Here is a 24952-nt window from a genome sequence, read left to right on the forward strand (position 1 = left end):
GTTCAACTGCAAATAGTGCCAGTCTGAGGATTGATGCACAGAAGGCTAGGGAAGGCAGAGTGAGGGGGTTTGCACTTGAATGCGGTATGCCACTCACCTTTCCTGCCCTGACCAGGTCATTAAAACTCTTCCAGCACTGTAACCAAGAGCAAGACACCACACTCCTGCTGCTGACCTCATCTACCACTTTCATCCATGCCCCCTTGCCCTCAGCAACTCCCTTAAGGCCCTTACAGCCCTCAGCTTGATGTCCAGGGATGCATTTGAGCACCAGTGTGAAGTCTTTGCCCGTTGACCCTCCATTTGTCGAGTTGCTGTCTTAGATCTGGCACGCTTCCATTTAGACCCTCGCAGAGTCCCTTTAAATAGTGGAGTTGAACAGACAGCAGCCCGTAGTTTTCACAGCTGCCTGCTCCAATTGGTTGGGAAACCTGCAAGTCAGTTACAAATATCATAACTGAGTTAAAAAGAAACTTTTAGGTTCTTGACACACTGCCACCCTCCCACCGTGGCAAGCGGGTTGGAACATTACAATTCAGCCCTATTTGTCAAGAGTGGAACACAAAGAATGATGACATGTTGTGATACTGCACAGTCACAAGAGCCAGTTGACTTATATTTGAGTGTTCAGGAAAGGTAAGCTTGTAAGAACAAATGTTTGCAAATTTTAAACACTCTATACAGTCAGTCAAGAGCTGATACTTCACTACTTCACCATAATATCTTAAATAACCCACATCCTTTACAGTCACAGTATATGGACATTTTACTTGATAAACAAATGCTGCAAATTTTCTGAAGAAATCATTCAGACACGATAAATATAAATGTTTAATATGGAGAATAATGATTAGCGTAAAGAGATTATAAGACAGCTTACTTATATATACTACCCAGTCATAATGAAGTACTGTTTCATTTTAGCACAGATATTTTCACCAGCAACAAAAGTCATTATGGGCATCAATGGACAGAATGTTCCATGTAGATACTCAAGACACCAAGGCACTTCAATAAAGAATTAACAGTTGGGACACAATCATTGACAGGTTATCAAATGATAACCAACAATGGATTACAAGAAAGTATGTCCCCAATATTTACGGGGGCAGGATTTCCAAGCTGGGGATTGGGGGAGGAGTTCTGGTTGCCACATATAGGTTCCCTGCTCAGAAGCCAGCCTGATTGATAGGCCTGACTCACTGTTTGTGGGGACATTGATTTAAAAACATCCACAGTCCAGGAGCAGGAAAGCTTCCTGTTGCTGTGGGTGGAGATCACAAGGGAGTGGAAGGGATTTTGGGAGGGGTGGGGGAGGTGCTGCGAGTGTGCCTACAGTGTGGTTTAGGGTTGGGAATGATCGTGGGGGTTGGAAAGAGATTGGGGGCAGAGATGGGGGAGACAAGGAGGGGTTAGAGGGGTGCCAGGGAAAGATTGGAGGGAAAGATAGGGTGTTGGAGGAGAGTCGGTGATCGTGGGATGGTGGGGAGAACATCATTGCTGGGGGGCTTTACAGCTTTACTTGATGAGCTGGGGGGAAGCAAACCTGCTCCTCTGACCCACAAGCAGTGCTGGAAAGCACTTGCCTGTTCTATGCAACAGCCTTCACTTCCTTTTAGCTGCCAGATTTCCTTAAGCTCAGGAAACCTGGCTGGCCAGGGTCAAGCATGAAACACAGATAAAATCTGAGGCACACAGCCCCATTGAAATATTTAAATGAGTTCCTGCCTCCTGGGAGAGGACTGGTTGCTCCCGGTTTGAGGCGTGTTGGGTTCAGGTTTGAGACTTTTGCAATTATACTTTCCACCCAACCCAAACCCACCAATTTGAAATGATCCCATAAGTCACACACATATTGGGCTGGATTTTGTTCTCAGCCCAACGTCGGGTTCCGTGGCAGGGGTGGGGGAGGGGGGCTTGAGAATCAGAGAGGTAGCAGCCACCACAGAACCTGATGCTGGGATTGCCGGACCCAATTTTTCTGGGGGCCTGATAGGCTAATGTCAGCCTACCCGCCCAGAGGCCAATTGAGGCCCTTAAGTGGCCTATTGATGGCCAATTAAGATCCTCTTCATGGCACCGCTAGGATCTTACCAGTGGCGAGAGAGGTGGGGGCCTCCACCATGCGGGGAGGACAACTTGGAAAATGAGGCATCCTCCCTGCAGGCTTGGGGTGGTCCCTCCTTCGTGAGCAATTCGTGGCCCAGAGGGCCCTCCCGGGAACCACTGAACCCCCCCCCCCAGGACCCCCCTCGCCCTGGACTGAATGTCCAACCCCCCACCCCCTCTCGACAGGGCTTATGGGACCAGCCCCAGCGGCCACGCCTCATAAACCTTGGGTACCGGTGTTCCAATGCTGGGCCTGGGTCAGAGGCCTCTGCAGTACCGGCAGTGGCCACTGCTCCCGGTGGCATTACCGATACTGTTGAGCTGCCTGCCCTGTAGTTGGCCGGCAGCTCTTGGGTGGGATCCCCTTCCTATTAAATGTTTAAAGGATCCTGCCTCCTTAAACATTGATCCCAAAAAACCGGAGGATCACTCTGGGGGTCAGGAAAAAATGTAGAGGCGGGTCTCCCCTTGTCTTTTCGACCCGGTCCCAGGAATCCCACCTCTTGCATAAAGTCCAGCCCATTATTTCTACTTTCCTTTTCTCTCCCAGTTATCTTGGTATAATCAGATCATTGTCTGGCCCATGTACATTTGTATATGCCAGTAAAGTAAAACAAGCAGCATTCATTTGACTAATATAATTTAATTTCTCAAGCAAATGGAGGACACACCAGAACTAGCAATAAACTTTTCTCAACTTACTTTATTATTTGGCATTGCAGCATTTTCATCAACTTTATCCAAAAGTCTTGAGTGACAAAGCAGAAGGCATACTTGAATGGTATAGGAAGATAATCTATTCCTTGTCAACTGACAGAATGTGGATCCAGTTTCCATGATGTTCTATGAGGGAATCTGATCTGCTGTTCACATATGTGCTTGTCCAGCTGGTACGTGTGGACAAATCAATTCATCAAGGAAACCTTACAACCGGTTCTTAATCGTGGATGATAAAAATGTGTCAATTTTCTCTTATGGTTGTTGTTGAGAGGCTATTGAGTGCATTCATCTGATCCCAGATGATGTGGAAGCATCCATTTTTCCAAGTAGCAATAACAAAGACATTTCTATTTTCATCATTAAAACTGGAAATCAGTCTCAAAAATGTCATTTTGAACCTCCATATGTAAATCCCAAGGAAAATTGAATTTTTTCTCCAATTATGAAAACATGACAGTAATGAAAATTTATGGAACTGAAATAACAGTATACACACAGGTATGAGGAATCCTATAATGTGGATTTCTTACAGACTAAAATAATATTCACTTCACAGTGTGTTATTACTTTGCTAACGCTCTTGTATGAAACTGATTAAAACAAAATTTTTCCGTATTAGAACAGATTGATTGGTGAGAAAAACTTATGAAGGTCTTTAATATAACCAATTTAGATCTAGAAATGATAGTGATTCTTTGATCAACAGGCAGATTAGAATTTTGAAATCTCAGCATGATTGTGAAAACCTGGTCAGAAAATGCCTTTTGTAATTGATTTCCATGTACAATAGCTTCTGCTCTTGGCTTGCTGCCCAGCCAAACTTGCACTTATATAATGAATCTGATAAGGCGAAATTTAATAGGAAAACATAGCTAGAGTACCTCAACTGCCTGAAGTTAAACCTTCTATATATTTCCATATTTCTGCTCATAAGTAGGTTTAGAAAACAAAATAGCTCGCTCTTCCCGTACCTAATGATTACTATCTACGCTGAATTTCTCCTTTGATACTAGACCTGTTTATCAAGCCTTTCAAAACATATTTGTATTGTAGCTTTTGCTGCTTCTGCCAGTCATAATGAGCATGCACTTCCTGCCCACCATATTGGGAGGCTGTTTCGCACCTGAGAAAGGGGAGTCTTGGCAGAATATTTCAGCCAATGTGTTGCGACCCGTGAGCCAAATATCTGTCAAAGTCAGGGCATTAATGCAATTGCCCATAATAATAATAATAATATTTGAAATGAAGCCTGTACCAGTTTCAGGTAGTTGCCATAGTCACCTAAAAAAAAAACCCTGACAAATTTAGCAGTGGTTTGAATGTACACACAGATCATGTGCAGGCTGTCACACTGCTAAATTCATCTGCAAATTGAGTGCTACAATGTTGTATTTATGCCCCAACAGAACCTTGTTACTGTTGGGGAAAAGCAGATTCAATTACCTGCATTCTCATAAAATTAAGTAATTAAGAATCTGGGGAGCAGATAGCAGCTCCTTTGTCACTTACTTCAATATAAATTACAACTGGAAGATAACTCAGGTTTAGTAGATGCAGCATTCTGCGACAGATACCAATCCCAGACAAGTAACAGCATCATTAATCAGATTTCCTTACCACTACCAGAGGACTATTAGTCATTACCTTTAGACAAATGAAAATAGATTTTGGATTACTTTACGCATATTCTGCAGCCAAAATAAAAGCTATTGGTACCACATTTGCTCCACTTCATCGACTTTTTGCAGTGCCAGAATGCCCTGTATTATTCTTAGTAATGTCCATTTCATGTATTTGGGCAGGGGTCAGCCTGAAACTGAAAAAAAAGGGGTTGGCATCCTTCCATCTACAAAAGATGATGGACACGTAGCAAACAATCCAGTTAGTTGGGGGTGTCTTCTCTTGGTGCACCTTTGTTGATGGCTGTGAAGGCCAATCCTTGAGAGGCAGGTTCTGCCACAAGTGCCAAACGTGAAGCTGCCAAGTGACGTTGTGAGTTATTGTTTTTGATGTTGGCACCTGTTGCCAAGCTGCTGTAGCAATTGGTCGTCATGGTAGTGCACATCAGTCCTCAGGATGTGTCACCATTTCCCTCTTTCACCAGCTAGTCACTCCCAAGTGCTATAGTCAACATTTAGGGCCTTCATGTCATGCTTGCAAGCATCCTTGCAGCAGTATTATCACTGGACTAGTAACCCAGAGACCCAGGGTATTGATCTGGAGACATGGGTTCGAATCCCACCACAGCAGAAGGTGGAATTTGAATTCAATTAATAAATCTGGAATTAAAAAGCTAGTCCAGTGATGGCCATGAAACCATTGTCGATTGTTGTAAAAACCCATCTGGTTCACTAACGTCCTTTAGGGAAGGAAATCTGCTGTCTTTACCTGGTCTGGCCTACGTGTGACTCCAGACCCACAGCAATGTGGTTAACTCTTACATGCCCTCTGAAATGGCCTAGCAAGCCACTCAGTTGTACCTAACTGCTACAAAGTCAAAAAAAGGAATGAAACCAGACGGACCACCCGCATTGACCTAGGCACTGGAAACGACAACGGCAAACCCCTAGCCCTGTCGAACCTGCGAAGTCCTCCTTACCTGGGGGCTTGTGCCAAAGTTGGGAGAGCTGTCCCACAGACTAGTCAGGCACAGCCTGACATAGTCATACTCACGGAATCATACCTTGCAGACAATGTCCCAGACACTGCAATCACTATTGCTGTCCCACCGGCAGGACAAACCCAGCAGAGGTGGCGGGACAGTGGTCTACAGTAGGGAGGGAGTTGCCCTGGGAGTCCTCAGCATTGACTCCGGACACCATGAAGTCTCATGGAATCAGGTCAAACATGGGCAAGGTAACCTCCTACTGATTACCACCTACCTCCCTCCCTCAGCTGATGACTATGTCCTGTACAGAAAAAGCAGGACAAGTACAACCCGGCCAAATACCACCCCATCAGTCTACTCTCAATCATCAGCAAAGTGATGGAAGGTGTCATCAACAGTGCCATTAAGCAGCACTTACTTAACAATAACCTGCTCAGTGATACCCAGTTTGGGTTCCGACAGCCTTGGTTCAAACATGGACAAAAGGGCTGAACTCAAGAGGTGAGGTGAGAGTGACTGCCCTTGACATCAAGGCAGCATTTGACTGAGTATGGCATCAAGGAGCCCTAGCAAAACTGAAGTCAATGGGAATCAGGGGGAAAACTCTCTGTTGGTTGGAATCATACCTGGTGCAAAGGAAGATGGCTGTGGTTGTTGGAGGTCAGTCATCTGAGCCTGGATGGGTGCAGCTCCAACAAACTCAAGAAACTCGACAACATCCAGGACAAAGCAGCCCTCTTGATTGGCACACCATCCACAAACATTCACTCCCTCCACCACCGACGCACAGTGGCAATAGTACACTGCAGCAACACACCAAGGCTCCTAAGACAGCACCTTCCAAACCCGCGACCTCTACCACCTCGAAGGACAAGAGCAGCAGATACATGGGAATATCACTATATGCAAGTTCCCCTCTAAGTGACACACCACCCTGACTTGGAACTATATCGCCGTTCCTTCACTGTCGCTGAGTCAAAATCCTGGAACTCCCTTCCTAACAGCACTGTGGGTGTACCTACCTCACACGGACTGCAGCGGTTCAAGAAGGCAGCTCACCACCACCTTCTCAAGGGCAATTAGGGATGGGTAATAAATGCTGGCATAGCCAGCGACGCCCACATCCCATGAATGAATAAGAAAAAAAGAGCTTTGGGCATTTAACTGCACTGGTCATCTAGCTACAGCTATCTCATCATACAGAATGTCCGTGGGTATGCAACCGTCTTCCATCCCGCAGATGTGTATTTAGGCAGGGAACAGCATGAAAAAGATAAAAAGTGCATTTCACATAACTGCACAATCGCCTTAAGTATTCCCAATCATAGCTGATGGTCTTGCCATCCTGATCCTGTATACTCAACTATCCTGCAGATCTCAGAATTTAGGGGATGGTTACAACTTTTGCTAAGTTTCAATTTTCTAAAAGACACTTCAAACCACAACTCCCACATAAATGTTAGCAAGAGTTTTGTGAATTTTCTGATTGACTGTGGCATCATGTATCAACAGTGGATATAACCATATATCCAAACAGATGTGCTGATTATATTTTTTAATTTTTTCTTCACATGAGTTCCAACTACCCATGACTTTAGTTCTAACTTCCCAGGAGTTTGACAGTTTCTTCGCTAGCCTTGATATTTAGGTAAGGTGCTTTTTCTGACTAAAAAATTTTTCTGATCATTTTAGCTGCTGGAATTAAGCTTTGCTTCTGCAGCATGTTTTTTCTTTCCTCAAAACGCTCAGAGTATCACAATATTGAAGGTTGCTTCACTATTCAATACGATCATAGCTGAGCTTCTATGTCAACTCCACCTTCCTGCACTATCCCTGTATCCCTTAATTCACATTGTATCCAAAAATCTAGTGATCTTTGTCTTGAATATATTCAACGACTGAACTACCACAGCCCTCTGAGTTCGAGAATTCCAAAGATCCACAATCCTTTGAGTGAAGAATTTTTTTCCTCATCGCAATGGTCAAATCCTTATTCTGAGACTGTGACTTCTAGTTCTAAATTCCACACCCTGGGAAACGCCTCCCATCATCTACCCTATCAGGCCCCTTCAGAATTTTGTTTGTTTCAATGAGATCACCTCTTACCTCCAGGGAATATAAACTCAGTCTACTCAATCTCTCTTCAGAGGACAAAAGATGAGCAGCTGAATAAATATCATTCTCTTTTTTTTATTCTTTCATGGGATGTGAGGTTCGCTCACAAGGCCAGCATTTGTAGCCCTGCAGCCTTTGTCCTTCTAGGTGGTAGAGGCTGTGGCAATTGGAAGGTACTGTCAAAGGAGGCATGGTGAGTTGTTGCAGTGCATCTTGTATATGATGCACACTGCTGCCACTGTACGCTGGAAGTGGAAGGAGTGATGGTGATGGATGGGGTGCCGATCAAGCAGGCTGCTTTAACCTAGATAGTGTTGCTCGAGATGCAGTCACTCAGGCAATTGGAGAGTATTCCATCACACTCCTGACTTATGCCATGTAGGTGGTGGACAGGCTTTGGGGAGTCAGGCGGTGAGTTACTCGCTGCAGAATTCCCAGCCTCTCACCTGCTCTTCCCGCCATAGTATTTATATGGCTAGTCCAGTTAAGTTTCCTGTCAACGGTAACCCTCAGGATGTTGATATATACATAACAGGAAAAGTTACGCCATCCTACTTCTCAAAAATAATAAAAGATCACAATATATATCCTGAATTATTCTTCTTTTCAATTAACATTTAACTGCACAATGATTTTTATTTTTGCATTTCTCTCCATCTTGGAAATTTGCCTAGCGTAGCTCCTGAAAGTTCCCAGCAGATTTTCTGAACTCAATTTTACACACCTCAACTCGGCCACATAATATATTCCACCAACAGTCCTGATTTTGACTAATTAACAACCAGATTCATAAATAAGTGTTTGTCATACTCATGACTGAGCAAATCACACAGTATGTCAGTTTGTTTGAATGTCAATTGACTCCACACTCAACCCAATAGTTTGAAAAACAAATTTGAATAGTCCTTGCAGCATTTCTATTGGTCTTGATTGGAACATGGATTTTAATAGCAGCTGCCTTTTTCCGGGAATCTCCATGTGAGTTCTCTGGCAGGAAATTGGTAGATCCCCCTGGAGAAATGGCTGAAATGACTAGCATGACCATTTGCATTGTTCCCCGAGCAGTTCTATTGATCACCTAGTGGTGACCACAAGAGATTGGGAGAAACTTATGAAAATTCAAAGCCCTCATGTACTGTCACAAGGGGGTGAATTTTCGGGCCTCCCCCAGGGTCAGGAATAGAGGCAGGTGAGGTGGGCCCGAAAATACTGACACCAGCTGGCGTGTCAATTTTGAGAAGCCATTCCTGGCACCAGCAATGTTCACCATGTTGGGGTGAGGACAGGACGATGATCCCATCTGCCTCCCTATTGAGCCCAATTAAAATACTTAAACAGCTCATTAAAAGCTTGTTAGAGGAGGAGGTTCGAATTTTTAAATGTACATAGGTTTCATGCACTGTCCATTGCTGACCAGCTGCAGGGAGACAGGTACAGAGTGGGCAGCCAGTTATGGCTTCCCCAGGGAATTACCCTGGCCCTGTAAGAGGGTCAGCAGGGTAAAGGGGGCATTTGGAAAGGAGGTTCTCTCGGCGCTGCGCAGGCGGCAGGGACATGAGCACTCAATGCACACGCACTGAATGGGGTCATCGCCCCACTGGCATCGCAAGAACAGAAGAGCAGGGAACAAGGCTGCCAATAACAATAGGACAGCTACCTGTCCAGAGGGAAAGCTGCAGCTGGCAACGGGGGCATGGCTGTCAGATTTTGGGCCCAGTGGTGATAAGGGGCAACACCCTCCACCGGAAGGGTGGAACCTCGAGCAGCAGGATGGCATGGGAGAGGACGGTACAGTGGCGCAGTGGTTAGCACCGCAGCCTCACAGCTCCAGCAACCCGGGTTCAATTCTGGGTACTGCCTGTGTGGAGTTTGCAAGTTCTCCCTGTGTCTGCGTGGGTTTCCTCCGGGTGCTCCGGTTTCTTCCCACATGCCAAAGACTTGCAGGTTGATAGGTAAATTGGCCATTATAAATTGCCTCTAGTATAGGTAGGTGGTAGGGAAATATAGGGATAGGTGGGGATGTGGTAGGAATATGGAATTAGTGTAGGATTAGTATAAATGGGTGGTTGATAGTCGGCACAGACTCGGTGGGCCGAAGGGCCTGTTTCAGTGCTGTATCACTAAACTAAACTAAAAAGGGGCATACTCTCATCGCAGATAGACCTACCTTGAGATGTCCGATACCCAGTGCCACAGGAGATGGTCACAGAGATCACCTCGCTGAAGACCTCGCATCTCACAGCACATCTTGCCATGCCCTGATAGTAGCTGTCAAAGTCACTGTGACTATGAACTACTTCTCCTGTGGCTCCTACCAAAGATCAGCTGTGGACCTTGGTGGCATCTCACAAATGGCAGCACACTACTGCATCTTGCAGGTCACTGATGCCCTCTTTGCCAGAGCAGTGCATTTATTTCAGGACATACTTGGCCATGCAGCCATCGCTGGATTCCCCAGGTGCAGGGCATCATCAGTTGCACCCATGTAGCCATCAAGGCACCTAGTGATCTCCCATGCAGATTCATCAACAGGAAGAGCTTCCACTCACTCAATGTCCAACTGGTCTGTGACCACAACCAGAGCTTCCTCCAAGTGTGCACTTGCTGTCTGGCAGCTGCCATGACTCCTTCATCTTCCAGCAGTTCAGGCTGCCTCAGATTTTCACTCCAACCCCCTCAAAGTGCCTAGATGAATCCTAGGGGATAAGGGATACCCCTTGAAGACATGGCTACTCATACCTCACTGGGAGCCCCAGAAAAAGGCACAGGGGTACTAAAACCAATGCTACCTGCATAGTAAGACAGCCAGTAAGCAGGCCATCAGACTTTCGTAGATGCCTGGACCAGTCAGGTGGCATCCTCTAAAACCCTCTTGCAAGGTCTCTGTCATTGTGATCGCCTGATGCGTTGTCCTTAACCTGACCCTCTAGCGAGGTGTGGACTTTGAGGATGGTGAGGCCCTGGAAGGGGATAGCTCATTGGGGGAGCAGTATCAGCAAGAGGTGAGAGAGGAGAAAGAATCGGAGGCAGAGGGAGATGATGATGAATGGAGATGTTCCCTACTGCACAACAAGGTGGCCAGGCACAGCTCAGGGCGCAAGGTCTTGTAAGGATGCCATGAATGTCAGGGATCTCCTGATTCAGGAATGGTTCAACCAGCTTGAGGGGCATGGCATGGCTTGGAAGGGAGACTGAGATACCTGTGCTAACATGCATAGAAGATGCAGCCTGGAATATCAAATTGCTTACCGCCAATGACGGAAGCACATCTGCCCAGAGGTTTTCCCCTACCATGGAGGATCCTGTTACCTCTTTCACCACCTCATACGACATTCCTGTCACAGCAGCAATGAAAGGAGTCCCAGATGTGTGGCTTAAAGTGTTATCATTTATTTAGTGCAAAGAGAGGAAAACAGTAGACAGAGACAGTAAAAACACACCCAATAACCCATCCAATGCTGGTAGCCTCCTCCTGCCACCCTCCAAGAAGCTGACCTCCCTCCTCTCTCTGTCACGAACTCCAACATTTGATACAGGTTGGCATCAATCAAGTGAGGGGCAGCCCTACCCCAATACCAGGCCTGAGGCTGTCCTGTAACATCTTGCTTCCCTCTAGTGCTGTGGAAGGCTTTGACACAATCAGCAGCTTTCTCCCTTAGGACAACCAGCAGCCTGTGTGATGGCGGCAATGGGGAGTCTAAATCAGTTGCACACTTCATCTGATCCATCTCCATCCCCGACCCCCACTGGCTCGAATTGGATAGGAAACCTGTCCCATATCAATTAAGAGCTTACCCCGTAACATCCGTGACTTTAATCAGTTTCCCACCAGAGGCAGGTTTCTGATCTGAAAACAAACCTGATTCCTGCATCCCGCCTCTGTGGCAAAAATTCTGCCACAGATCTGAAGGAACAGTCACCATGCCAAAACTAGACAATAAATACTTTGGCTGGGATTTTATGGGCCCCCAGAGAGCATGTTGGAAATCTGGGTTGGGGGTTTAAAATCAGGTGGAATGGCGGGGGTGGGGGGGGGTGGTAACATGCCTGTCACCTTCCTGTCACCACTGGCATTTTACCAGTGGCGAGTGGGCACTTCACCACATGGTGAGGCCGTCCTTACCTGCTCGGTGGGAGGGGCTTCTAGATTGACACGCTGCGGCCCACGGAGGCTCCCCCCCTCCGGCGGCAAGGTCTTTTTGCCCCCCTGAAAGACCCCCCCCGCACCTTGCCCTCACAACCGCCTCCCCATCCATCCACACCTTGTCGGGGCCCACCTGAGTGATCAGGTGGACAACACCTGATTGCTGCAGCAAACCAAAATCAGCATCTATATCTTTTATCCAATATCTATTTGTAAATGTCACTGTGGAACTGAATTGGATGCAGGATTCATAATACAAAATCTCAAGAATGGTAATAGCTGCAAAAACATCTACTTCATTATCATATTGCTATTATTATGGATTGTTTCAGGAGATTATTCTGTTATCAGAGGTGTATTTCATCACAGTTTCTATTGTAAAAGATCACAAAGGTATGGGGTTCTGGGTGGGAGGGGGAGAGTAAATCACAATTCAGGTTGCTCCATCTTGAGATTAGAATGTTTCAGCAGTGTTGCTAAATAAATATACTTGGTATTTATTTAGATCAAGCCTTTTAAGGTTGCCTGTCAATTCAATCATGGTTTTGCTGCATTTCTAAGATTTGAGTGGTCCAAAATCAGCCAAAATCCAATCTCTGAAATATAACACATTCTGACCAATTGATGTATTCAGAATTGATTGCAGTGCAAATGAAATCCACCTGAAAGCCAGTGAAACAAAAAATAAGAATTTATATAATATCTTATCACATGTTTCAGAAACATAGCAAAAATCTCCCAATGATAATTACTTTGAAACAAGGTGACTGTTGTGTAGGCAAATTTAACAGCCATTTTGTGCACAGTAAGGGTTGAATTTTTTCAGCTCACCGCAGGTCCCGGCGGTGGCTCAGGAAGCGGTGCAATCACCGCATGTCATGTGTGTGGTCGCCGACCGAGACCACGTGGTTGCTAGCTCATTAACATCACCAAGGCACGGGGCCCACCCCATTGCAGGACATGGCTGGGCTACAAGCTGTTGATGGTGGTGCCAGCTGATGAAAACACAGGTTCTTGCAGCATCTTTAAAGCACTGCCAGCCCTACTTGTACTGCTGCCTTTCACTGATTCAAAGACTCTGGAGTGCCACTGGATTTGGGGGAATCCACCGAAGCCAATGGTCCTTTCCACCTGACTGCCAGGGTCGGTTTGGTATCACACATACCCATAGTAACCACCCATTTTGAACAAGACATTGATCACTTTCTTGATGCAGCGATCGGATGCTGCCTGGGCAATCCCACAATGTCTCCAGTGGGTCCCTGGAAAGAGCCAGACAGGTAAAGGTTGAATGCCATGGTAATTTTCAGGGCCACGAGTTTGGGTGTCCAGTAAAGTCCATGGGTTGCAGCTCATCCTGCAGCATGGCACATTAGTCATGATGGCCTCCCTGGAGAGGAGTAGTCTTCGCTGACATCGCCGCTCGGACATTTGTGGCAGTTGAGGTGAGTCCAGTCCACTTCCTGGCACGGATGGACCATTCTGGGCATGGTCGGCTGCTGCCACTCTCTTATTGGAGCTTCTCTGGCACGCCCAGCTGGATTCTGGCCTTCCCTCCCTCTGAGCCACTGCTGCCCAGCATGGGGGTTCACAAAGACTAGGTGTATGAGAACAATGCCTGCTGGTCTCTCCATCTCCCGCGCGCTGTCTTTGGAGAGACAACCTTAGCCTGAGACCTTCCCATTGCTACTCCCCTCTCAGGACGCGTTAATGCATCTCAGCGCCCACCCTTGCAAGATCCCAATACCCGAGACTGCGCCCACCTTTGCACCCAAGAATGTTCTCACCCTTGCAGAGAGCCCAGCACCACAGGCTGACAATAGCCTCTTCGCCACCCCCCTCCACTTTACCCCTATCCACTGTTCACTGTGGCTGCCTTTCCACAGTGGCACTGAGGCCTTGCCTTGGTGCCACCTTTAAACGGCCAAGGATCTGAAGGTGCTGTGCACCATTGACTAAATTTGAAATCCCCCTAAGGCTGGCTTGAATTCAATGCAAATGTATTCTAACTAGCTGTTCATCAATTCAAATTGCAGTCTGGCCACATCTTGGCAGCATTGCCACCATGAAGCTTTCCTGTCACTGACAAAATCTGGAACCAAGATCATGACAGTGGGTTTCTAAGCGAGAACAGCCACCCTGATTTCTCAGCCTCCCCGTCTCCACTCCCGATTCTACTGGCAGATAAAATTCAGCCCTAAGAGAAGACTGTCCAGTTATCTCTTATTTAGGTTATATTGTGTTGAGGGCCAAGATTGATAGTGGCCTAGAGTAGAAGAATGTCCTTCTCTACTGCTTTGGAACTTGCATCATTCACCTGAACCACTAGGACAGGTAGGCAGGTTTTAGTTTAACATGTGACGAAAAGGACAGCAGCTCTGATAATGTCACACTCCCTCATCATTGCACTGCAGTGCCAGCTTAAACTATGTAATCAAGTTGTGGAATGGTCCTTGCCCGATTGCTACTAACTAAGCTAAGAAGATACCTCAAAAATTATTTTTATTTTAGGACCTTTATTTTTCTATATCGATATTTCATTAGAAATTTTTATGAAAACAAATTGCCAATTCAAACACATGGTGGTACAACCAGGTAGCATATTCAACACTGTATTTAGCTATGGTAGTCTCTTCTAATAATAGATATTGCATCCATTCCACTCTATCTACAATCATTGGTCAAAGCTTCATTTCATCAAAAAGCGCCATTTGTTGCTCATGTAACCATAGGAAGCATATGCAATTTTGTTTAAAGAAACAGTGGCTTTCTGTTGTGAAGCTGTTCCACAGGATGTGTACAGTCTCTACAGTGACCACTGCACTCAATTGTCCTCCAAAATTTGTAAACAAAAATTAAGCCAAAATCACCACAGATTTTTATATAACCATAATAAATAGGTAGCACAAATGTCAAACAGTACTGCAAGTTTTCACACTGCCAGGTCCAACCTGGAGTCAGCATTGCTCATGGAGCAGTCGAGTTGGGTTTCCTCAGCAAATATGTGGAAATTAAGCACCTGCTTGTGGAATGACATCTCAATAATGATTAAGATGGGACAAGAATAAAGCTCTTGGCACACTAGACCATGTGAAGATAAACTTTTACAGATTTTTTGGTGAATGTGCTGAAACTAGTAGAAATGGTACCATGAGTGAAAAGTGCCTTCGAGGTAGAACAGAATGGAATGATCAACAGCATCAAAGGCAGCAGAATGGTCAAGAAAGGATTCTGAGCAGGAATTTTTAGTGCTATCATTCAAACTACTGCAATGGGATTGGGGTTGAACAGTCATTAATCCCCATTAGAATCGTTATTTTGAGAGTGCCACATCAATTTTAGAAGTGTTAACACAAGCTTCTAAAGAGAAATTTATGGATAATCATAAGCGATTAAAGTTAGGAACAAAATAATCTAGAATGAAGGGTATTAAAGTATAATGTTAATCTAATCTAAATTTTGCCATCCTAGCTATAGGCTTTGCACTTATGTTGCAGCAAAATTAAAGAGACCAGATGAAAGTGATCACTGATACTGAATGTGATTTAATAAGTGATTAAATCCAATAGGTGCCTTTACAAAATAGTTATACAGACAAAGTAAATAGAAATCAGGGTCTAGGAAGTTTAAAGATTAAATTTACAAAGCCACAATATTGAAATAAGTAAACCTATAAGAGAAAAATGAATCAGTAGAGGTCATTGGTGTGATTTGTAATACATAAGTTACAGTTATAATACGAGTGACATTCTAATTCCAGGATGATCATTAGTTCTGTTTGCTATTCTTTCATAATGATAAAGTTCCTTTCCCCGACAGATGGAATCCTGTTCATCTTCAATTACCTAGTGAATAGCCTTTTCACTATTATCATTTGAGTTTTCCTATATGTTGACCCTCATTCTGCTCTTACTTAGGATTAATGTTTTAATGTGATCAGCTGTATTTTTTGCATTGAATTCCAAATGCAATTCTTTCCTACATATTTACACCTATTGTTGGCTAAATGTTCTTCTTCTTAGATAATAATCCCACTGCTTCTGTGGCTTTTGTGGTTGGCTGTCAAAACAATTTCCCAAACAAAGTATCTCTACTGGAATCACCATAATTAGAACTATAATAATATTGGACCATAAACTATTTACTAATTCAACAAGGCAGCCATTTTGGGAAAGCATAGGGAGGTGGGCTGGCTGTGGTTGTATTTTCATTAGTCAGAAAAATAAAATAACTGCTGAAAGTAACAACAGGAAAGGAAATAGTGCTTAAATAAAAATTATACTTATCCATCCTCATTGTCAAACAAATGAATCAAACAGCAGACAGTTCTTACATCAATTACTTCAGTGATTTAAAGCAACAATTTACAAAAATATCAATTGGTGTATCACCATGCACGTCCCTTGTGACCATATGAGCTTTCCACTGCCCTACTCCTAAACTGCTTCTATATACCATCTCAGTGCCTGAATTATGAGATGTGAATGGTTGCTGAAAAATATTACAAGTTTCCTGGGATAGAGCTAGTTCTTCATTCAGGTCTTCCACTTCCTGGGATGGCCAAGGAATAGGCGGATTCACTATTAGGGGCTCCTTGGCAGTCTGGTCGTGGAAAGTTCAAGACTTCTTTGGGGATCTGATGAAGCTCCTCAGTGTTACTGCCATAAGACATGCACACCAGCTTCCCTATTAGCACTTGAACAGGTTTCAAGTCACCAACGATCAAAAAGCTTCTTAAATGCCTGAGGGAGAGTCAACTGAATGTGTTTTAGTTCCTCTCAGATGCTGCCTGTATACTTTGCAATTCAGCCGGCATTGATCACTTCTCTAAGGCCTGCAGTCCTTCATTCAGTGCATCTAGATTAAGTTGATTGAAATAGGAGAATGTTTGAAAATTCTCTTACAGCTGTCACATTCTCCAGACTACCCTTCTATGCAACACTTTTAGATGTTGTTGCACAGCATGTCAGTGGATTTCCTTGTTATTCCAGCCATTTACGACACACCTTGGAAAGGCCACACAGTGTTTGATACTCTACTAGACTTCTTCCCTTCATCGTAGGCAACCAGTGCAGCAATTTTAACCTTTCAATCAGGATCGACTGCAACCAATATGGTGGGTATGTTGGGTTTAATCAGAGTTTAAGACAAGATATAACGCACTAGTTATACACCAAAAAACAGATCAAGTAGCAAGTACTGGTCCAAATTGGGCAGGGCGGCTGGCATGTGCGAACAGCTCATTCTCTGTTTCCTCTTCCACTTCTCTTCTTGCTGCCCCAAGTTTTCTTGACATCTCGAACCATTCAGGAGTGTTGGACCTGAGTCTTCCTTGAGAGTTCTTCGCCACCACCTAACTGCACAGAGGTCTCACAAAGTCTCTTACGTTATACCCTTTTTTAAAGGTGGAAATGTGGATGGATTATTGACAAGGTCTTTTCACCCTATGAGGATTTACCTTATTTTGAAATATAAAACCTCAAGTTCTTTCTCTAAACCATAGGTTGAAAACCCTGCCTTGAATGCCACTCACCTGCCATTAGCTTCGTGAATGTACCTTCTATTCTTGATCAATCACTCTTACTTCATCCTTTCCTTATTGCATCTCAAGCTGTTCTCCCTTACTAGTTCCATCCTCCCCAGAAAAATTCCATCTCTGGTGTCAAACTATCTCCCAAAGATTTTCATTATCCATATTTGTCTCATCACCATTTATTTATGTCTAAGGCTGTTCGTAAAGTCTGCTAATAAACTGTTCATAATGGCCAATCAGTTTAGCTGTTCTTGTTTCTTATTTCTTATTGAACTATTGAACCATGGATTGATTTGTTAAAATAAGTTCTATTTTACTTCCACACACTGGGCTGGATTTTACCTTAGGCGGACGGGAATTCGCCACTGACGTAAAAGTTGTTGGCGAACCCGCTTCCACCTAGCCCAGGGATCCGTCCCACAGTTTACAGGTCCCCGGGCTTTAACTGTCCCGAGGAGGGACTTCCACCCGCTTGAGGGAGGACGTCCCGCCTCAGTGAGCTACCGGTCTATCAGGGGGCTGGCAGCTCTTAGTCCCAGCAGTGCCACCAGGAGTGGTGGCCACTGCTGGGACTACAGCCCAGCTGACGACATGGAGCCAGGAGTGAAGGTAAGTTGGGCATGTCACACCAGGGGGAATGGTCATGCCCTGGTAAGGCTAGCGTGGTCGGTTGGGGGGAGGGTGGGTATCTTGGGTCCTGGGGTGGGTTGGGAGGCAGGGGCACCCTGTGCTCGACTGCCATGGCACACACGCGACGTGCGGAAAGGCCACCAGCTATCGCTGGGCAGCCTTTCAAGTCCCCAGCAAGCCCACTTGTCATGGGTAAAATACCTGTGGAGGCAGGCGAGGGCCCTTAAGTGACCATTAAGTGGCCACTTAAGGGGCTTGATTGGCCTCGGGTGGGTGGGCCGTTTCCCCCCCACCTCCCGCCCGACTGCCGTAAAGTTGGCCGGAGGCGGGAGAGGAGCAGGAAGGCCTCCTGGAGCCTCCCACTCAATTTTATGCCACCCCCATCCGCCCCCACGCCACCATCCCACCCGCTGGGGTGGCATAAAATTCAATCCATTAATTAACTTACTTTCAAGAAGAGTCCTAATCAAACAAGGCTGAATGAAAAAATGAAAAGCCCAGCATAGTTTTGTGGTATAACAACAAGAAATGCTGGAACTGTTCCGAAGAAGGGTCACTGACCCGAAACGTTAACTCTGCTTCTCTTTCCACAGATGCTGCCAGACCTGCTGAGTGGTTCCAGCATTTCTTGTTTTTATTTCAGATTTCCAGCATCCGCAGTATTTTGCTTTTATTTTAGTTTTGTGGTATGGTTGTTTGTGTTAGTGTCTAATAATTACTGTTAATGGATGTTAAGGGTGAACAGGTACTGGGTGTTAATTAGTTAACTGTACTCAAATGTATATATAGAAAACGCCAGGCAGCACTGGCTGGGTGTTGTTAGGAGTGGCGAAGTAACCTCTGTAGCAAGCAATAAACAGTCTCCAACAAAGCATCCTAGTTTCAGTGTCTTCTTCACAAATAGGCTTGGATGTTTCTTGAACATTGGTAGCAGAGGGTGGCTGCCTGAAAGTGAAGATTTGAGACTAAGATTTGTTTTCAGACAGGAGATTAGAATTGGAGTTTTTTTTTGAGAAGCCTGTAATTGGAGGTCATTTTTTGAAGAAAGATGACAGAAACGAGGTTTAAGGTGTCAGGATATGATTTTCCACTGCTATTTTGTGAAGCCGAACCTTACGATCAATGGAAGAATGAAGTTGATCTATGGACATGGCTTACGTCTTTACCAAAAAGGAAGCAAGGAACAACCCTTGCACTTTCATTTCTCGCCAGAAGCAAAATCAGGGACAAAGTGTCCTCGGAGCTAGAGGCTCATCATTTTGATAATGAGGAAGGTTTGTACAATCTCTTGAAATTTATGGATAAAATTTATATGAAAGATGACTTATTGAGTACCAATGAGGTGTGGTTGGACTTTGATAAATTTTTAAAAATGGATGGTTCTTCCATACCGGAACATATTATGGAGTTTAACCGACTATATGCAAGGTTGCAGCGATTCTACTTGGAAGTTCCTAAATCAGTACTTGTCTTCAAATTGTAGGATTGTGCTTGGATATCAAACATAGATAGGCTCTTGGTCTGCAAACGCGACATGAAATCGTGTGACATTGATCACAAGTCGTGGGAGTCAGTTGCCAGCATTCGCCAGAGCTGGCGGGCAGCCATAAAGACAGGGCTAAATTGTGGCGAGTCGAAGAGACTTAGTAGTTGGCAGGAAAAAAAGACAGAGGCGCAAGGGGAGAGCCAACTGTGCAACAGCCCCGACAAACAAATTTCTCTGCAGCACCTGTGGAAGAGCCTGTCACTCCAGAATTGGCCTTTATAGCCACTCCAGGCGCTGCTTCACAAACCACTGACCACCTCCAGGCGCGTATTCCATTGTCTCTCGAGATAAGGAGGCCCAAAAGAAAGAAAAGAAAGAAGGCTCTTGGTATTATCCAGAGTTAGATTCAAAGAAAGAGATAAGCTTTTTGATCAGATGTCTGATGCCCTGAAAAATCTTTTGGGAAAACATTCCTTTCTGGCCACTTTCATGGCACTAATGGGCTCTTCAGGAGTGACGCTGAAGATGGAGCGAGGAAATTACTTGTTAAACAGATCAGGTGTGACTGGAAAAAACATTTGCAAACCATCAGACAGTGCTTGGAGGGACAAAGGGGCTATTCCCTGCTCCAATTTAACCCACATTGGACTTTGAGCACCAGGTATTGTGTGTAAGAAGAGACATTCCAGGTTCGGCTAAGAAAAGAGAATCCACAAACAGACGGGGTCAGACCAGCTAGTCACATGAATAACCTGCTTGGCAACCTGGGTTTTTTTCTGCATTGTACAAAGAGTTTGAACTCTGAAAGACTGTTTGCTCCTGCAGTGAGAAGACCTCTCCTGTCTGCTTCCATCTCTTTCTCACAAGCCTGATACAGCAATTGTCTTTGGGAAATCTGTAGCTTTGCAGTTTACACAGTCAGGACATTATTGTATTCTTTTAGCGAGACCTAACATCTCTAAGCAGCATGTTAAAGAGGTATTAATGGAATCTGGGGGTAGGGATTTAAAGGAGAAAAGGCAAATTATTTCAAAATTACATAGACAATTTGCACATCCATCTTGTCATAGGTTGAAGATTCTGTTAAAAGATGCAGGGGTAATAGATGACTACATTAAACTTATCAAGGATATCAGTGAAAAATGCAATATCTGTATTAAATAATATACAGGAGGATGCCATCGTGACCCATAGTGAGTCTCCCATTAGCAAGAGACTTTAATGAAACAGTAGCGATGGACCTGAAGGTATGGGATAAAGACAAAGACATTTTTCTTCTACACTTTATAGACATAGCGACTAGATTCAGTCTGTCAATGGTAATTTATAGTAAAGACAAAGAAATAGTGGACAAGATAATGGAAAGGTGGATAGGAACGTGACTGAGAGCACCAGCTAGATTTCTAACTGCCAATGGAGGAAAATTTGCCAATGATGAGTTCAGGAGTATGTGTGAAAATATGAATATTGTAGCAATGCACACGACAGCAGAAAGTCCTTTTTAGTAATGGGATTTGTGAGAGAAATCATGATGTGATTGACAAAACACTCTGAAAAATTTTAGCCAACCAACCAAATTGTAAATTGACAACTGCAGTACATCCAAAGAACACACTTCAAATATTTGGGAGATACAGCCCCCATCAATTAGTTTATGGCAGGAATCCGAAAATATCTTTGGTAATGTGGGATCATCCCCCGGCTTTAGAGGGGATTACAATTAGTGCAATTTTTGCGGAACATTTGAATTCCATGCATGCAGCGAGAAGAGCATTTATTAAGGCCGAGGTTTGAGATAGCTGATCAGGCCTTCAGAAAATAATATTAATACTGGGGACATGGTGTATTACAAAAGAGAAGGGCAGAAAGAAAGAAATAAAGCAGAAAGGAGAGGCCCAAGAAAAGTTAATAGGGCTGAATTTTACCCTTGTCGGAAGGGAGCCGTCCACCAACCGAAAAATCGTTGGCGATGCCATCTCCACCTGGCCTGGGGATCCACACAGGAGTTTACAGTCCCCAGGCCTTTACTCAGTCTTGGGCGGGACTTCCACCTCATTGAGGCAAGATGTCCCATCTAATGGATCTGCCAGCCAATCAGAGGGCCGGCAGCTCATATTCCCAGCAGCGCCACCAGGAGCGGTGGTCACTGCTGGGACTGCAACCCAGCTTTGCAAAGAAGAGGATGGACGGCCCCAGGAGAAGGTGGGCTGTAGGGGGGATCGGTCGGGCCCTGGCGAGGCAAGGGTGGTCGATTGGGGGGTGGGAGGGGGTGCGAGGGGTGTGCTGAACGTTGGGGATGGCTGGGGCATTGGGGGCAGCCCTCCGGGCACAGGTTGCCTGACCAGGAGGGCCGCCCCTCAACCCAGGCCATCAGAGAGCTGCCTGCTTCTGTCAGGTGACTTTTCTTGGGCCAGAGCCACCTGACCGGCCATGGGTAAAATTCCTGTGGCGGCAGGTGAAGGCCCTTAAGTGGCTGTCAATTGCCCACTTAAGGGCCTTGATTGGCCTGGGGCGGGTGGGCCATTTCTCACCGCTGCCCCACGTAAAATGGTGGCAGAGGCAGGAATGGGTTGGGAAGGGCCCCCTGAGCCTCACAATCCATCTTATACCTCCCTGCCCGGCCACCAATCCGCTCTTTGGGGGGGTGTAAAATTCCTGCCATGGTCACTGGCAAAATGGTAATTTTGCAATATGGCAACCAAACCATTAGAGTGCATTCCTCATGGCTTATTGGCACAACTGACAGAATCTGAATAAATAATAGACACTGATGATGTACTACATACTTTATGAGCAATGGATTGTGGCAGTAATGAGCTAACAGAGTGGGCCAAGTGGTAGTGAAGATCAAGATAAGGCCATTTATCCCAAAGGTCAACTACCAAAAGTTGGGACTAGAGTAACGTATATGCCAGAAGGGGCTAGTGAATTCAGGGAAGCCACCATTATAGGAAGGACAAGAAAGGCCACAGGGAAATACAAACATTGTCTGAATGTGCAAGACAAGGGAAAGGATATCAGGCCTATAGATTGGCAGAAGGAAGTGAAAACGTAGAAGGCCAGAAAACATAGTGTAAGTTCAGACAGTGGGCCTGACGATGATCATAGTCCAAAGAAAAGGTCACAAACTTGTGACAGGAAGTCTGGTCATAGGAGGGACAGGTCGCTGAGTAGCAGTCCAGAATGGGATAGGCAATCTAGAAGTACGTGGTTTCACGAGCAAGGACCAGAGAGCAGGCGAGGAGCGCCACAATAAGTAGGAGTCTTATGATAGAGAGGCTCTAGTGGCAACTAGCAGGTTAGATGGTAAGTTGGTAAAGGATGCCAAACAAAGAGCTTGACAGTTGGAGAGAGTTTGACGTATACACAGAGATGCCAAATAAATGACAACCAGCATTGTTCCATAGATGATTTGTACAGAGAAAGTACTTCCCAATGGTACATATAAAGGTAAGGCCAGACTTGAAGCTTGGGGATTTGAGGAACGATTCAGTGACTAAAAAGTTCAAGGACATTCCCCAGCAGCAGGAAAAGCAAGTTTGAGGATTTTCCTAATCCTTTTAACAACACACTCACAGGAATGTAAGTCCATTGACATCAAAGCAACCTTTTTGCAAGGGGAGAAATTTCAAAGGGAAGTATTTTTAAAGCCACCAAAAGAAGCTGGCGATATAGAGGGGAAATTGTGGAAGCTAAACAAGTGTGTTTATGAGCTAAATGATGCATCCAGGGTGGGGTAGTTTTCAGTTGGGTCCCCCTATTAAAAACTAGTTGTATTCAGCTGAAAGCAAATCCTGCAATGTTTTATTGGTACTATGAAGAAAAACTAGCAGGCATTTTCTTGATGAATATCGACGATTTTCTGTGGGGAGGATCTGCGGCATTTGAAAAATTTCTGGTAGATTACGTTCTGCAGGAATTTAAAATTGGAAGTCGGGCTTCCGGAGCTTTTAAAAATATATGGTTGACTATTAGCAGACTAAGTTGGGGTAACCCCAAATCAACAGTCTTACCTAGAGAATGAGAATGGGATCCCATTAAATCAGGCCAGAACCTCACAAAAGGAAGTCTCTGGAGGCAAGGAAGAAGCAGACCAGTTAAGGAGCTTAATCGGACAATTAAACTGGTTGTACTAACAAACTAGGATGGATACTTGCTATGATTTGTTAGAATTGAGCACCATGCTGAAACATGCTTCTGTTGGAGAAGTGCTGAAAGCAAATAAGACATTGAAGAAATTGCAGCATCCCAGATCCTCCGCGATATTACAGACGGGGGCTTATTTAAATATAGGGGGCGAAGCGACCACCCCTGATAACGTAGAGGGGGTGGCCACTGCGACCCGGCAACAGTGTCTGGCGCCATTTCTAAAGGGCTTTAAGCCCTGACAATTAATTTTAATGTTTAAAGGTGCATCATTGTAAAATTTTCTTAAATAAAAACTTTTGTGATGGAGGCCCTTCCTCAACCCCCAATGATCATTTAATTGCCCGAATTGACCAACAATTGGCTTTTTCAAATACCCGAACTTTCCCCCCCAACCTTCAATCTTTTGCCCTTCAACCCCTTCCCACCATCCCACAATCAAAATTGTTTTCCCCACTCCTCCACCCCTCCCGCTTTGAAAATTTTATTCCTCCCCACTCCCCACTCGGTTCCCGCCTCAGACCTCCGAATGGAGGCCGTAAAATCGGCTTGAGATGGCCACCGCCTGCAGGTAAGTTTATTTACATATCATTAAGGTTCATTTTAATGTGGAGATGAAGGGCTCGCTGTCAGGTGGCGGGGGAGCCGCACCAAGGTCCCCCCGCCGCCGGTAATATGCGGCGGGCCCTTTTCAGCATCGCAGGTCGCGGCGGGCCTCTCCCCATAGAATTTTACCAGCCCCCGCGCCGCGACCCGTGGTGTCGAGGGGCCAGTAAAATTCAGCCCATTGAGTTAAGGCAAATGTACTCTCAAGTTTCCAGCACTGGGTGACCCAGAAGAAATGAAATTAGTCATTTTTAGTGACGCCTCACGCGCTAGTCTTCCCAATGGTTATTTAATGGTGGGAAGAAATGATAAATGTTGTCCATTAGCCTGGGAATTGAAGAAAATAAAGAGGATCGTTAAAAGCACCTTAGCTGCTGAGATCCTTGCACCGATAGCGATAGAAATGGGTATGTATTTATCAAGTATTTTAAAGGAACTCAGATAAGGGGCAATCGGAGAAAAACTTTCCCTTAGAATGCTATATAAATAGCCATTCTCTCTGGGACAACATCCATTCAACGAAAGGTGTCACAGAAAAGTGGTTAAGTATAAAAGAAATGTTGGAAAGAAAAGAAGTTTCCGAAATAAAATTAGTCAACACAAGTCATCAGTTGTCGGATTGTTTTACGAAGAGAGGTGCTTGTTCAAAGAAATTGTTGGATGTCCTCGAAGAGGGCCATCTTGTGTTATGAGTTAGGAAAATGTGAACATTTTTTTCTATGTTCAGATTGCTTTGTGATTCTTTAAACAAGTTTATTGTTCAAAAAATGGGAGAAATATTCAGTATGTTAATGTCTGCTGTTGAAGGTTGAAGGTATAATAATGTAAGATACAGAAAAATGTATCATTTTGTTT

The sequence above is a fragment of the Heterodontus francisci genome, chromosome 12 (assembly GCF_036365525.1).
Source record: "Heterodontus francisci isolate sHetFra1 chromosome 12, sHetFra1.hap1, whole genome shotgun sequence".
Lineage (NCBI taxonomy): Eukaryota > Metazoa > Chordata > Chondrichthyes > Heterodontiformes > Heterodontidae > Heterodontus > Heterodontus francisci.